Source organism: Canis lupus, chromosome 11 (assembly GCF_011100685.1).
Source record: "Canis lupus familiaris isolate Mischka breed German Shepherd chromosome 11, alternate assembly UU_Cfam_GSD_1.0, whole genome shotgun sequence".
Classification (NCBI taxonomy): domain Eukaryota; kingdom Metazoa; phylum Chordata; class Mammalia; order Carnivora; family Canidae; genus Canis; species Canis lupus.
The window spans coordinates 29,614,824-29,631,439 of NC_049232.1; the positions used below are offsets into that span (position 1 = coordinate 29,614,824).

At 38.9% G+C, this 16,616-nt stretch overlaps 1 protein-coding gene across 47 annotated transcripts in view; it reads right to left on the reverse strand.

Moving 5' to 3' along the window:
- The window catches only part of PTPRD (protein tyrosine phosphatase receptor type D), a 2,163,408-nt gene that overhangs the window by 429,253 nt on the left and 1,717,539 nt on the right, over nt 1–16,616 (reverse strand). The window lies entirely within an intron of this gene.

Here is a 16,616-nt window from a genome sequence, read left to right on the forward strand (position 1 = left end):
GAGATCTACTTGAGTACTTGGGTTGATCTTTTATAAGTTCAATACTTTCCTGGAAATATATATTACACTTTTTATATAGTATACATTCCACCAATTCTTTTGATATGGGCTTTTCTTAAAAATATTGATGGCAATGAAAAAAAATTTTAAATATACAAACTCAAATGAAAGGTAAAACAAGGGCAGCCCGGGTGGCTCAGCAGTTTAGCACTGCCTTCAGCCCAGGCCCTGATCCTGGAGACCCGGGATCAAGTCCCATGTCAGGCTCCCTGCATGGAGCCTGCTTCTCCCTCTGCCTGTGTCTCTGCCTCTTGCACTCTCTCTCTCTCTCTTTCTGTGTGTGTGTGTGTGTGTGTGTGTGTCTCATGAATAAATAAATAAAAACCTTAAAAAAAGAAAGGTAAAACAACAATTTCCCAGGTTTTTGGAAAATATTTTCCATTACAGAGAAACAAGAATGTGCGTGAATGTGTGTGTGTGTGTGAGTGTGCGTGTGTGTATGTATACAATATTAAAGACCATCACTGTACTTTCTGAAACTTTCAGAATTTAGAATCAATGAAAGTGCATATTTTTTTAAATATATCAACTAGCAATGCTTTTCCTGACATGGTAAAAAAATGTTCTCACTTGTGACAGGTGACCAGTTTAAGTCACAATAGTAAGTTATACACACAGACTTAAGTCTTCAATAAGAGTCAAAAACCTGTGAGTGTCCAGTGTAACTTGTCCTTGATTTGTCCCTGGGGAATCTGTGGAGTGGGTCTAGGGATTGGATATTTGTTTTATATGTGAAAAATTACTCAAAGTGCCACCAAAGTCCACACAGAAAAAAAGAATATGTAGAGGACAATTCTGTCCTCAAATTGCATGTACACATACATATGTTCAATGACAAGCATTCGACCTTTGTTTCAGATGACAAAACTATGAGCTACAACTGTGAGTAATGTGGGGTTTAAAAATACCAATACAGCGTCAGTCATTTCCTATTATCACCTCCGGAACCAGGCCAGCCCTGGAGTACCTCCGTCAGAGCACCAGGATCTCAGTTTACCAAAACAAGCAATGCGGGATCAAAAACCAAATAAAGGGGTTGGTTCTTCACGGTGCTTCATCAGTTAATTACCATGAATTAGGAAATGTCAGTTTGTAAGAATTACTAACCTGTGAAAAATTACTATTTAGTCCTTTTTTGGGGAAAAAGAAACAACACAATTTGACGCAAAAATTATCTTCTTACTCTTTTTCTTCTTATTATTATTTTTGTGTGTGTGTGTGTGTAGTTTATGTTGCTAGGGTTTCAGGTCCACTTATCTTTACTTCTATTATGTCTTGTCAGCTACTGATCCAATCCAATGTATCTTTCAACTCAGACATAGTACCATAGTTTTCATCTCAAGAAGACTCATCTTGGTCTTTTTAATATTTACATATTTCTATTTACCTTTTTGAACTTAGAATACAGCTTGTTTATTTTAGAAAAATAAACAAATAAATAAGGGGGTACAGAGGGAGAAGGAGAGGAAGAATCTTAAGCAGGCTCCATGCCCAGCACTGAGCCTGATGAGGGGCCCCATCTCACAATCCCGAGATCATGACTTGATCTGAAATCAAGAGTTCAACACTTAACAGACTGAGCCAAATGGTCATTCCGAACATAGAATACAGTTTAAAAACTATTTTAATATTCTTGCCTACTAACCTAATATCTGTGCCAATTCTAGGTCAGTTTTCAATTGATTTTTTTTCTCCTCGGTATTATAAGTATTATTTTTCTGCTTCTCTTTATGCCTGGTAATTTTTTCCAAGTTTTTATTTAAATTCCAGCTAGTTAGCATACAGTGTAATATTAGTTTCAGGTGTACAATATAGTGATTTATCACTTCCATACATTACTTCCATACACCAGTGCCCTCCTTAATTGCCATCACTTATTTAATCCAACCCTCCACATACCTCCCCTCCAAGTAACCATCCATTTGTTCTCTATTGCTAAGAGTCTGTTTCTTGGTTTACCCCTCTCTTTTTTCCCCCATGTTCATTTGTTTTGTTTCTTAAATTCCACATATAAGTGAAATCATATAGTATTTGTCTTTTTTTTCTGACTTAATATTTCTATGCCTGGTAATTTCTACTGGATATCAGATATTACTGATTTTATTTTGGGGTGTTGGATATTTTTGTATTCCTATGAAGATTCTTGCTTTTTGTTCTGGGATATAGTTAAACTTCCTGGAAACATGTTCATCCTTTTGGGTCTTGCTTTTATGATTTCTTAGGTGGGACCAGCTTAGGCTTTAGTGTAGAGACCATTTTTTCCCATTTCTGAAGCTGATTCTTTCTGAGCACTCTTCCAGTTGCCCCATGAATTATGTTTGGTAGGAAAAGGCATGCTTCCTTGCCTTGGGCAAGCTATAGGGATTGTTTCCTTAAATCCTTTTCCATGGTCTTCTCTCCAACCTTTAGTTTCCTCACAAGCATTTGCTGCTCAGCACTCTGCTAAATACTCCGGGGGTGGGGAAGGCACAAGTTGGGGAAGGGGCAGTGCAGCAGAGCTCTGCTGATCTCCAGAGTTCTCTCTGCACAGCTGTCTCATCTTTTCTACCATTTCCTACAAATTCCAACTGCCCTAGTCTCTTTGGACTCTCTACCCTAACTCTGTAATATAGGGAGCCCACCAGGTTCTGACTGGATTCCCTCTCTCTATGCCACTTTCTAGAAATGTTCTCAAGGCAATAAGCTGGGGCAATCATGGGACTCACTTGTAGGTTTCTATTATTCAGGGATCACTGTCCTTTATTACTTGATATCCACTGTCTTGAAAACCATAGCCTCATACATTTTGTGTGTTTTTTGACATGTTTCAAGTAGAAGAATAAATTGGTCCCTTATCCCACTTTCCCAAAGTTAAAGTCAGAATTATCTTTTCACAACTCAATGTAATTCTCCTCCCTAAAACATTTCATTGCATTTCCATCATTAAAATAAAATCCAAGCTCCTTACTGACTTCATAATTTAAACCTTGTCTACTTTTCTAAGTAAGCTTCTGTCACTTGCTTCCAATAACCATACTCCATAAATAAAATAACTGCAGTTTCACACATACAAAATATTCTTTCAGTACATTTGCACACGCTGTTCCCCCTGCCTACAACTCATTTCCCTGCCTTGTCTGCCGAGAAAGTCCTATGCATCCAGGAATAGCCAACACAAATGCACAAATGTAACCTCTGTGTGAAGTCCTCCCTCCCTGACACACTTCCAGCCACCTTCTCCCCCTCTCCTTTGCTCTCACCCAAAGAGAAGTTAGTCAGCTCACCTCAGTGCTCACAGGAACCTACTATTCCTGGTGCTATGATGCTACCCATCACTTTGTATATTAATTATATTTTAAACATCTATCTACCCAGCTATGGCCTTGGACAAGCAAGCTCCTCAAACACTCAAGTTTTCTCATCTGTAAAATGAAAATGGTAATAGGTATCGAAATGTTGCACCACATAGGGTCAATTCATTTTAACAAGTATGTTAATTATATTTTCAACTCTCTGCATTATGTTCAATCTCTTTTTCTTCATTTTATAGTACTCTTTCAGTTAATATCCCTTAAAAGTAATCGGGACCCATCATTGATCTGAAAAATATACAATAAAAATACTACAGGGCAAGTCCTAAAACAAAACAGAACAAAACAAAACAAAACAAAACAAAACAAAACAAAACAAAACAAAAAAAACCCTCAGTGCCTTCGGAAAGATGAAGGCTTAGAGGCCACAGGGGAAAACTGACAATACAAGCTGCAGGGAGTCTTAGGACCAATCTACAGATTTAACATAATCCCTATCAAAATACCAACAGCATTTTTCATAGAACTGTAACAAACAATCCCAAAATTCGTATGGAACCACAAAAGACCTTGAAGAGCCAAAACAATCTTGAAGAAGAAAAAATAAACTGAAGGTATCACAAATCCAAACTTCAAGTTACATTACAAAGATGTTGAAATCAAGGGATCCCTGGGTGGCGCAGCGGTTTAGCGCCTGCCTTTGGCCCGGGGCGCGATCCTGAAGACCCGGGATCGAATCCCACGTCGGGCTCCCGGTGCATGGAGCCTGCTTCTCCCTCTGCCTGTGTCTCTGCCTCTCTCTCTCTCTCTGTGTGACTATCATAAATAAATAAATTAATTTAAAAAAAAAACAGTATCACACTGGCATAAAAATAGATCCATAAATCAATGGAACAGAATAGAAAACCCAGAAATAAATAGGCATTTATATGGTCAATTGATCTTCAACAAAGGAAGAATGAATATGCAGTCAGAAAAAGTCTCTTCAACAAATGGTGTTGGGAAAACTGGACATCTACATGCAAAAGAATGAAACCAGACCACTTTCTTACACCACACACAAAAATAAATTCACAATGTATTATTAAAGACCTACATGTGAGACTTGCAACCATAAAAATTCTAGAAGAAAGGACAGGCAGCAACATTTTTCTAGATATGTTTCCTGAGGGAAGGGAAATCAAAGCAAAGATAAACTATTGGGACTACATCAAAATAAAAATAAAAAGCTTCTGCTTTCTTTTTTTTTTTTTTTTTTTTCTTGAGGGAGGGAGATCTTTGTCTTTTATTCAATTAAAAAACACAAAATCAGTAGGAACTGGGGGGAAAGAAATATAGAAAAGGGATGGGCGAATCTCAGAGCTGTCAAAGGGGAGAAACAGGGAGAGAGGGAAAAACATGAAGAGCCCCGATTCAGGGCAGGAAAGAGGTTTCTAAGGATTAAACATTTACTTATTTGACAACGATTTTCTGGCACAAGGCTTGGGGCCCAGAATGAGGGAGGGGCTCGGGAGCGAGGCAGTGGGCAGCAGTCTGTGGGCAGTGATGTACTTCTTGTAGGCCTCACAAATGATCTTGAAAGCTTAAGCAGTGGCATAGGGGAAGTCTGTGACAGGGTCCTGGTACAGGGCTGGGTGACAGGTCCCGAAAAGGGACCTCTGGGGACCACCCTTGGGGAAACCATTCAACAAAGGAAACAATCAACAATACTAAAAGGCAACCTATTGACTGGGAGAAGATGTTTGCAAATGACATATCCAATAGAGAGCTAGTATCCGAAACATATAAATAACTTATAGGACTCAACACCAAAAAACAAGTAATCTAATTTAAAAATGGGCAGAAGACATGAACAGACATTTCTCCAAAGAAGACATCCAGATGGCCAACAGACATATGTAAAGATGCTAAACATCACTCATCATCAGGGAAATGGAAATCAAAACCACAATGAGATATCACCTCACACCTGTCAGAATGGCTAAAATCAACAACATAAGAAACAACAAGTATTGGCAAGGATATAGAGAAAAGAAAGCCTCATATACTAGTGGTGGGAATGCAAATTGGTGTAGCCACTGTGGAAAACAGTGGGGGGATTCATCAAAACATTAAAAATAGAGCTACCTATGATCTAGTAATTACATTTCTGGTATTCACCCAAAAAATACAAAAACACTGATTCAAAGGGATATATGTATCCCTATGTTTACTATAGCATCTTTTACAATAGCAAAACTATTGAAGCAACCTGAGTATTCATCAACAGATGAAGGGACAAAGAAGAGGTGGTGTGGATACACAATGGAATATTACTCAGCCACAAAAAAAGAATGGAATTTTGCAGTTTGCAATATGGATAGATGTAGAGAATACAACAGTAAGCAAAAAAGCCAGTCAGCAATACATGTGGAATTTAAGAAATAAAACAAATGAGGAAAGGAAAAAAAAAAAAAAGAGAAAGAGAGAAACAAGCTAGGAAAAACAGGGAGTTAACTACAGGGAACAAACTGATGGTCACCAGAGGGTATGTCACCCACAAGGTGATGGGTTTAATAAGTGATGTGGATTAAGGAGGACACTGGTCGTGATGAGCACTAGGGATTGTATGTAAGTGTTAAATCACTATATAGTACACCTGAAACAAGTACAACACTGTGTGTTAACTATACTAGAATTAAAATAAAAACAATAAAAAATGCTATCATTTAACATAAATGCAGCAAGATTTCTTGAAAGTAATTAATTTACATGTGAACAATAACATGAAAGGGAAAAAATTAAGATGTGAGCAAGAATTGGGCTATTATTACAAAGATATTTCTTCTTTATTTTTTTTAAGATTTTACTTATGTATTCATGAGAGACATGGAGAGAGGCAGAGACATAGGCAGAGGGAGAAGCAGGTTCCCCACGGGGAGCCTGATGACTCGATACAAGGACCCCAGGATCACGACCCGAACCGAAGGCAGACGCTCAAGCGCTAAGCCACCCAGGTGCCCGACAAAGATATTTCTTTAAAAGGCAATATATTTTCAACTGGAAACAGTAGATCTGGAGGGAACGAGAGACCTCCCCCCACACCCTGTATTGAGGGACAGGGAATGGAGAGGAACAGTCTCTGGTAGGGTCACAGCCAAGTAATAATCAGCAATCTCCACTAGCTGCTGTGTCCACTGATGCCTTAAATGAAGCAGACACTCGTAACGTCCTTTTAAAAGGAACTTCTAATCAATTGACTATATTAGTATTTAAAACACATAGCTGGGAAAAAAAAAAAGTCCCTAATACTTCAGAATAAACAGAAGAAGGTAAAGCACAATTAAAAAAAAAAAACACAAACATACACACACAAACACAAACATTTAAGGAAGAGGCTTTTTCTGATAGGGGCTGTTTAAGCTTTGTTTACTTTCTCAGCAAGAATAAAGGCTTTGGGCAACATTTAATTAAAATGCTCCCTAAGCTTTCATGCTTCCTGAGGCAGTAAGATCGGGAACACTGAGATAGTTTTCTTGCTGTGGACTGTGAAGGGAACAAGCATGGATACGAACTGCCCACACAATGTGTAGAGGAAAGCCATACCCCTGGAAAGGTCAATTCATAAGTTCCACACATACATGTAGAATAGATGAACTCTTGGATAAGGAATAAAAAATAGGAAAGCCTTGAGCCACACACCTTCTGTTATCTCAATTATGAATGGCTAATATCTAAGATGCAATAATCTGCAGGCAAAACCATAGCCATGATGGTGATGATCCAAGGTGTTCCTCAAGATGATGCGAGGAGCAGTATCTGTGATATCCACACAACAGGAGAGACAAGAAGCAGGAGCTCCATTTAGGGAAAGATGTGTTTCAATTGTTAGAATAGGTTTTATTTCTTCTAAAAGAAGTCCTATTCTTTAAATTATCATCTAAAACTTCTTGTTAAATTAGTCTGTTTAAGAATAAAATTAAAACAGAGATATTGCCCAAATTGCTAACAAATTGACACATTTGTCCTTTATATTTTTTTCTGGGAAAAAACATGCATTAAAGGGAAAATGACTTCAGTGCAGAAGAGTAGTAATTAATGAACAGCAAGACATTTTTACATAACCTTGCAAATAGTTGACATGCCTTCTTCCCCAAATGCGTAAAGAAAGATAATTTTGTTGATTTTGTTTTCTGTCAAAGGAAATTCTACAACTCAGAAGAGCTATTACAGCTAGTGCTTTTGTTTTTTTAATACAGCTCATACTTTCCTGAGAATGGGTTTCCCATTTTGAGCAAGTCATACCTGAATTTCGGTAAGTCACTTCAGCACTTAACAATCTTATATGAATGATATATCTGTGATCACCAGTGGTATAAACATTCAATAGTGAAAGCAAGATGGTCATAAATTAAACTTTACCAAAGTCCTACTTACTATACTTCCTGATTTATGTTGTCCTACATCCATTTAACCTAAGATACAGGCCAATGGACTTCCTTTTAATGACTAGATTCAGGCACAGCATATAACTCTTGTGTTTTTTCCAATTGTCATCTTGCATGAAATCATTCCCACAACTCACCATGGAAACCTCCTTAATACGAAGTACAACAGAAGGACGAACTCTTTGAAGCTGTCCTGAAGTACTGACCAGTCCACAGATGGTCTTACAGAATGAAGCTTTCCAAATAGAAGTTGATGTCAGATTTGGTTACTTGCTTTCTCAGAAGTAATGGAAATAGACTTAAAACTTCTATGTCTTCTGTGGTCATATATTGTGCTTCCCCTTAAAAGTTTCATTCCACTTTTTGGTATTTAGGTGTATTTGTGTCTATTTCTGTGTCTATCTTTACACAAACACACACACAGAGTAATTTTAGGCCAGCTGGATAGCCACAGGCTAGATCACTGAAGCTGATGTATAATTTGTACCATTTGGACTATAATAAGCCAAAACTGGTAATAAAAATTATTCTGTTTAAAATCTGAGATAATTTGCCCTCTTATTTTATCTTTTGAGACACCACGTTCCTTTCTTCTCCAATTTATCTTACTCCTCAAGTCCCATTTTTCAGCCTGGCCGATATCTGTTATGTTCCAGGAAGCTCAGGCTCTTCTGACTGTTGAGATGTTCTCCTGCCTGGATCCTGGACCATAACTTCCTAGCCACACAGGGCAAAGTTGTTTGGTAATAAAAGGACAAGCTCATGCCTAGAAGATATTTATTCCATTGTTTACTTGAGTTTGTACTTCAGCTTTTCCCAAAGGAAACAAAGAGAAAAATCTGAGTTTAGAAAGATCAATAATAATACAGCTGAGAAGCCATGAAGACAAGGGGCTGCCCAGATACAGCCAGCCTGGGCTTTCCCCACTTAATTACTCTGGGAACCACAGGACAAGGCTCATCTTGTCTGAGCCTCAGTTTGATCATGCAGACGTGGACATAACACAGCCCAGAGCTCGGAAGGTTGCTTAGTCAGTTGGATGAGTAAATGTAAAGAATTTACCACAGTGCTGGGCACATGGAAAAAGCTACATTTTATCACCACTAATACCAACAAAAATACAACCTTTCAAGAGCAAGGCAAAGAATGTGATTCTTTATTATTTATTATTACACCTTCACTCCAAATTCTTAGAAAATATATGTTTGATCCACTCTGAAAAGGAAAATAAAGCAGAAAGAGATCAGGAAGGAGAAGTCAGAGGCAAGTCCTGGGATAAAGGTCCTTAATCTACAGATCAAAGAACTAGCCCCTTTATGCCAGAGAAAAAGGAAACCGCCCCACATTCCACAGGAGAAATAGAAGATGGCTGGCTGGCTAGACAGACAGATGCATAGGGCAGGTAGATCCATTAGGTAAGCGAGTAGGTAGAGAGAGAGATGGATAGGTGGCTAGATGGATATACAATCTGAGGAACTACTTAAGGTTTTGTTGACAAGAATACAAAGCGTAGCAACTTTAATTCATCTGCCTTTTCTGTGTATGTATCTTCCCGTTCTCTCTCTCTCCCCCTCTCTCTCTTTTTTGAGCCCCTTCTACCATCCACCAAGGTGCCCTCCCACAAGAAGGAGCATTTCCCTCTGTCATCTCAGCCCCTTGAGCCCCAGGTCTCAGGCAGAATATTATGCTGACAAGAGGGACAAAGGAAGGGTAAAAAAGAACCCCCCTCAAAAAATGTGTATCCCTAAGGCCGAGTCCTCCTCCATTTAGGCATAATTTAAAGCTAACATTCCCCACCAAAAAGAGTCAAACAAACCCGTACAATGACAGATAACATTACAGAGGTGAGCTTGCTGAGTCTCTGTCTCTCTGTCTCCCTCTCTCTCTCTCTCTCTCTCTCTCTCACACACACACACACACACACACACACACACACACACACACCTTGAGATGCCACTATCTCCTCAGTCATTTCAAGCTTTCCATTTAATCAGCACAGTAAACAAGCTTCTGTGCCTCAGGCTGGCGTTCCACAAGCTCAGCCAGATCATGGGGTTTTGTGAATGCTGCAGTCAGCAGGCCCTGGAAAGGCATATTTGCTCACACATTATGTTGATGATTTTTTTTTTTTTTTTGTCCTATGGATACGTCTTGGACAGCATGCATGAGCAATAACAGGTGCCATTTATTTTACAGACTTTTATTATTTCATTGGATTTTTGATTAGCTGTGGTAACTGGGTGAATTGAATAATTACTATTATTAACTGTAGCATTCTTTAAGTCTTACCACACAATGTAACATCAAAAGCCTAGGTGGGGGAAGTAAAGGTGTCAAATATTCAGTCATAAGCTTCCGGTGCTCCAGTTCCAGGAATATCTGTAAAATGTCTTTCTTCTGGGGGAAAACTAAAAATAGCATCTTCCAAATAAATGGAAATAAAACCACTCTAAATTCACCAGATAGATCACAATTATTGACATAAAATTATAAAGTATAATATTTGGTTTTCAGTAAAAATTCTAGACAATTATTCTAGCACACAAGACTAGACCATTTCTCAAGAGGATCTCAGTTGATAAGTTAAGGGAATATTTCAAATATGTCCATTTTCCCTTGAGAGGAGGTGCAAACATGTACAAATATTTCTTAAGCATCAAATCTCAGCTCCATGCTTTGCGAGGCACAGACAGAATAGCAAAGAACTAGAACGGGATTGCTAGACTGGTTTACAATCCAGTCAGGAGCCTTTTAACACAGTTTAAGACAAGGTTATGTCTCCGTAGAAGTTCAGGGATTAACGTTTACAACATTGGGAGAAGAAAGTCACAGAGGTGTCCCAAGAAAAACTCCCTATGCCAGCTACTAATCCACAGTGCTTTTATTCTTTACATGAAGGACCTGAAGTAACCCCAGAGTCAGGTGGGCATCTCAGGCACTCCCCAGATGTCAATCCCTAGAAACAAACACTGGAATCTTGATCAACGCCTGGTGATCTACCCTAAATGAACCTGAATAATCATGTGTGACTTTTTAGGCCAAGACTACGTCTTGTTTTCCTAAGAAGACTGAGATAAATAAATAGAAACAGGTAATGCATCCTTGAATCCAGTTTCTGGAAGTGAGAAAAAAAGATCACGCCAAAAGTAAAAGCAGAAGTAGTTGGACGTGTATCAGCTGCTGAGGTGTGTTTGCTTACAATGACTCCAGTGCTTGCTTCCGCACATCACATACTTGTTATTGATCAGATGCAGTCAGATATTGTAAGTATAAATTAACCTGCTCCAGTGAACATGCCCATGGGAGCCATTACACTCTGCAGACACCTTCTCCCTAGGTTTAACTCTAATTACTAGTAGAATTCAATGGGAGGGTGGGGGATGGTTAACTCTGATTTCCACTATAACTTTGTACAGTCCCTGAGGAAAAGATCCTGCGGTTTCCGACCAGCCAAATGCTTTGCCTTGGCCCACCTTGAGGTTGACAAGGGAAGCACGATTTATTGTCAGCAGCTGGCAATCAGCTGTCAAGGGGTGCACTGCTTATCTAAAGAATCTTAGGAGTTACAGGGCTGCTTCTTAGTTGACTTTGGTGATTGCTCTAAAAGGGTGAGAGGCTCTGTCTGAAGCCCACTGTGTGGTGTCCGTTTTAATCCATATGAGTTCAATTTATCAGTTCCAAGGAAAATACCCTTAGGAGATAAAAGTATTAAGTGAAAGAAGAAAGACACAGTCAGGAGATCTGCATCCCAACTGAGGAAAAGATATGTCAAAATATTTACCATAAATGGAAGGCAGGTTTTTACAGTGAGACTACAACTAATTAGTATAGGAAAATAGGGAAGAGCATTGCACAACGCACTAAAATGAAAGAATAAATAGTGAACCTCTGTATTTTGCTACCAATTTCTAAACTTTTAAAGGTCACACAGAGCACTATGCTAATATTTTGCAATAATGGACTCCAGGGCAGTGCTTTAATTAAATGAATTCCAGAGCTCTCTGAATCTTAATCAGACTGTGCAGGGGGATGTGAGAAGGTCAGGCTGTTGAGCAAATGATGCAAACTAGCACATTACGCTGAGCACCCCTTTCCGAAAGAATTTCCCTGGGCACCGTATCTTAAATGTCCTAACCATTTTTGACAAAGTGAAAGTTCCTTCCACCCCACTCTGTATGCCTTAACAGGCCCAGCAAGTAGGTCAGATCAACGGTCAGTCCAGGAGACTTTCCAGACTTTCCAGGAAGTCATTTTAAAAGCATGGTATTTGGAGCGCCCAGGTGGTTAAGCATCTGCCTTCGTTCGTTCGGCTCGGGTCATGATCCTGGAGTTCCAAGATAGAGCCCCACATCAGGCTCCCCGCTCAGCAGGGAGTCTGCTTCTCCCTCTGCCCTCCCCCCCACCCCCCCACCCCCCTACCGCCCTCATGCTCGCGCACCCGCTCTCTCTCTCTCCCTCCCCCTCCCTCCCTCTCTCTGCCTCTTTCTCTCAAATAAATACAATCTTTAAAAAAATAAAATAAAATAGAAACGTGGTATTTGCAGCCAACACCATCGATTTCTTTTGATAATATGGCTAAAACATGCCTAATATACTCTCATAAAGGATAAATATGAAAAGAACCCTCAAACTATCTGCTGCTAAGACAAGGATCCGTTAAGACAGAAAGACATCAACATCCTCTTCATATGATTCAGCAGCAATCCAACCGCAGGTAACATCTAACTAACCACCTTTCTTCCAAAGAGGTAAGCAGTGGTATTTTACCTCAAAACAGGTTTCCTCTGTAACCCTTGCATGTTTTCCTCTATCCAACTGAATCTCCTCAATCCCTAAAGACCAAATTTCAATTTTCAACTTGACTATCCACCACCCAAAGAGCAAGCAAATTACCGCATATCAACAAGACCAGAATATTAATAAAACTACTTAAAATAACATAAATTAACCATAGTAATAAGTGGAAATGTTCACAAAAGAATCAATTTTAAAAGCAGAATATAAAAAGTACCTACAAAGTAATTATAGTTACGTAAAAGAGCATGTGTACATTGATACTCAGAAGTGAACACAGAATGACACAAGTAAAGCACCTTTATTAAGTTTTGTATGTTCTACAAAGTTAAAGGCTATGCCTAGTGTCAGTAATTCTCTGGATATCTTCAGGTCATTGCTATTTCCTCCTAGCATCCAACTGAGAAATAATAACTGGGTGCTATTTACTTTGCTCTGGGCTAGGTTCTCTGCTAAAACTCTGTATGTAATCTTTCATTTTATTTCCCAGTCACTACTCTATGAAGTGAGTACTATTATTTAGCCCCACTTACAGATTAGAAAACGAAGGATTGCTGAAGTTATATAATTTGCCAAAGATGACACAGTGGCAGCAGCCAGAATTTAGGCTCACCACACCAGAGTTATTTCAACACACTGCCTCAAGGTGAAGTCCATTGTTGCTTGAGAGTGGCCACCGGTTTGGTTTCTTATGCTGTTAAGATGACAAATGGCTCACTTCCATTTTAATATCACTGTGCTGGTCTGATGACTGGATTATATTGTCATAGGCTTTTCACCTATATTTTATTCCTCTGGAAATTCTCAGATAGTGCCGGAGAGCAGGTAAAGAAGACATATCACTCTCCAAAAAAGAAAAAAAAAATCAGAAACTTGAGATTCAAGACACTTCAATATTTATGTTACACCATCAATACTATACATCCTAATACACCTTAAGGTTTTCATTTTTTTCACACGTCCTGCTGCCTTGGTATTTCACAAAAGGTTTGTGTGCCTGACCTCTAATGATGATTCGTCATATATCCTAATGCTTTCTTATTGGAGCCATAAAACAATGAATTAGCAGCAAATCCCCCTCCCCCTTTGCCCCTCCAGCCCTTGGAGTTTAACTCCTCTCACATTACAGTATTTATTGAATTTCCCAGCCAAACAGTGTTGTGCTCCATAAAATTCTGACAAGTGGACTCTGCCAAGCTAATAATGGCTTCATTCTGCTGAAATAAACTTATTTCACTGCGGCAAACAAAATGACATGACCTGGAAAGGTTATTTTTAACTGGGTAATGACTCAGTTCCAACCAAGCATTTCTCTCATTTCTCTCTCTGTGTTTTAAATAAGTTACTTTTCTTAAATATAAATGTATGCTATTATTATGAGTGTTCTTGTCTGTCAATCTTGCACGACGAAGGAAAAGCAGACATTGTCATTGCAGAAGGTTTTTGATTCCATTATTTCAATAATTTGGTCAGCTTATTAAACTATCCCCAAGTATCCTGCCATAGAGAAATCCCCCAAAGAACCTGAATGACAAGATTGCTTAAAGAGGCAAAGTCCATTTAAAGCAGAATCTAGTTTTACTGAATTTGTTCTTTTAATTAAACAGTATCAAAACTTTTCAACAGAGTAAAACTTTTCAGAGTGTGCCTCTGAGAATTAGCTTTCTCACTTGCCTGTTTTTAACGTGTGAATAAATTTTGCCAAGATTGCTTATTAACCCGTTTACCAACTCAACGTATGCCAAGATAAATTTATCTATGTCCACATTAGTCAACATTCTCCTCCAATATCTTAAACCCTCCATACCAAAAATGTCTACTTCCAGAGAGTTGGAAAAGTGAAACAGACTGAACTCTTCCACCAAACGGCCTCATGTTTTCTAGTCATCATCTGCTTCTCTTTATCTTACACTTGCAAACCCCTCAAAAACAAACAAATGAACATGCAGAAACAACTGCTCTGATAAGGTCACATCTTTCTTCAAGTTTCAAATGATCAGGGACTCCGAGAGCACCATGATAGCAGCTGGGATCTTGTACCAACATGCTGCACCCTGCCAGTCGTGCCTTCTGAGACTAATAAAAGGGAAAACCCTTGACAGGGAACAGCTGGGCTCCTAAGGAAGCTTCTCAATAGAAACAACAAGGCTTCCCACAGCCTACCAAAAATAAGGGCTTGGTGTAGAGACACACACATGCACAAGAAAAGAAATTTGGTAAGACGGAATCCATATTTCAGAGACTGAAATGAGGAGGTGACGATAAATAACAGGGAGACAGGGAGAAAAAGTGTCCATCAATGAAAGGGAAACGCTGTCACATTCAAGGCTGGCATAGCTACCAAGGTGTGAGAGTTTTAGGGCTGACTGGATGGTAGCCGTGATTAGTGCAAAAGGAGTCACACAAGGGTCTTAATCTGGGCAGGATGGCTGACTTATGTTATACATTATTAGCTACAAATGGAGGCGAACAACAAGCTTTTCAGTGAATTCATGTAGCTATGGTTCTGTCCAAATCACAAAAAAGAGTTCTGAATACCCTTCTAATGACCTATAGCTTGTATCCACCCTTGGAATGAAAGGAACTGATCTGAATCAACTTAGCACTGCTTCCTGCCAACTTCACTGCCTCCTATCAGAGTCCTTCATCAGCTGGGCTTTGACTCTAGTGTCAACTCCCCCAGTCATAGCCATGTCACAGAATTATTATCAATTGGCTTAATGAACAAAGCGACATAATATAAAACCCACTGGTTATGAAGGATAAACCACGGGCGGTCATGCTGGGCTTTGATTAAATCATCTACAAGCTCTTCAAGTTCAGAGATTTAAGGTAAAGCTCCCAACTACATTAGTTGAGGAAACAGTCAATATGGGGACAATGCGAACAGGAGCTAGCAAACCATAAGGGACACAAAAACTCTCCTGTAATGTATTACAAGGTTAAAAAAAAATAGTTTCTATGGCTTCCAGTAAGGAAACAAAGACTGTTAAATCTCTTTCCTGAATAACATGTGCACTTTTGATTGTAAAACAGTCATTTCTAATTGCTATACATGCATAACAAACACGAGGTGGAAAAGAGTCTGCGAAACCTCCTAATTTACTGTAAGTATGTATGTGTGTGGTCATGTTCATATGCACGTTCATCACTAGTGGCGACCTAGATACTAACACAGAATATGAACACATATATGTTCATAATGCTAAGAGAGATTTTAGCATTATCATGAAAAATGACCAAGGCATAATTCATAAATTAAGGACTCAGACAATTGCACCAGATCCTGTTTTATGCATGAGTTTAGTTTTCTTAGTCAACTTGAATGTTTTTAGGATTTATTTATTTGAGGTGGGGAGGGGCAAAAGGAGGGAGAGAAGCAGAGTATCAAGCAGAGCTGATGCTGGGCTCAATCCCAGGACCCTGAGATCATGACCTAAGCTGAAATCAAGAGTTGGCCACTTGACCAATTGAGCCTCTCAGGTGCCTAACTTGAAATTTTTCAAAAAAGAACGTCCTACAAATTCACCTAAAACAATTATTGGGTTTGGTAAATACTGTGGGCATTATTTCTGCAGATATTGGACACTATCTACATTTGAGATTTGTCCAAGATATGCCAAAAGAAAAAAAAAAAAAGTTTGGAGTTCTGCACATGAATCCCCAGGAAAAAAAAAAAAAAAAAAAGATGTATTCTCATTTTCACCAGCAACTAGAAAATGATCCCTAGTGTCTAAACCCAATATCTATCTTAAAAATACCCACAAAACAAAATATTTATTTCAACTGTGATACTAAGGTTTGTGCTGAGGGGAATAAGGCATTGTGAGGAACCCATTTGAAACAGCCTGGAACCTCCACATTCTCACAGCTGTTGCTCTCTATACTGTATTTATCTCAGGAAGCTAGATATTCAGGCTGTTTTCTCAGGATTATTCTTACCATTCAACACTGCCATTTGACAACAATCAACTTCTAGCTCTACACAGCCTCTAGATTCTCCACTTGAGCAACAGTAATAGGGAATCAAAAGTGCTTTGATTAA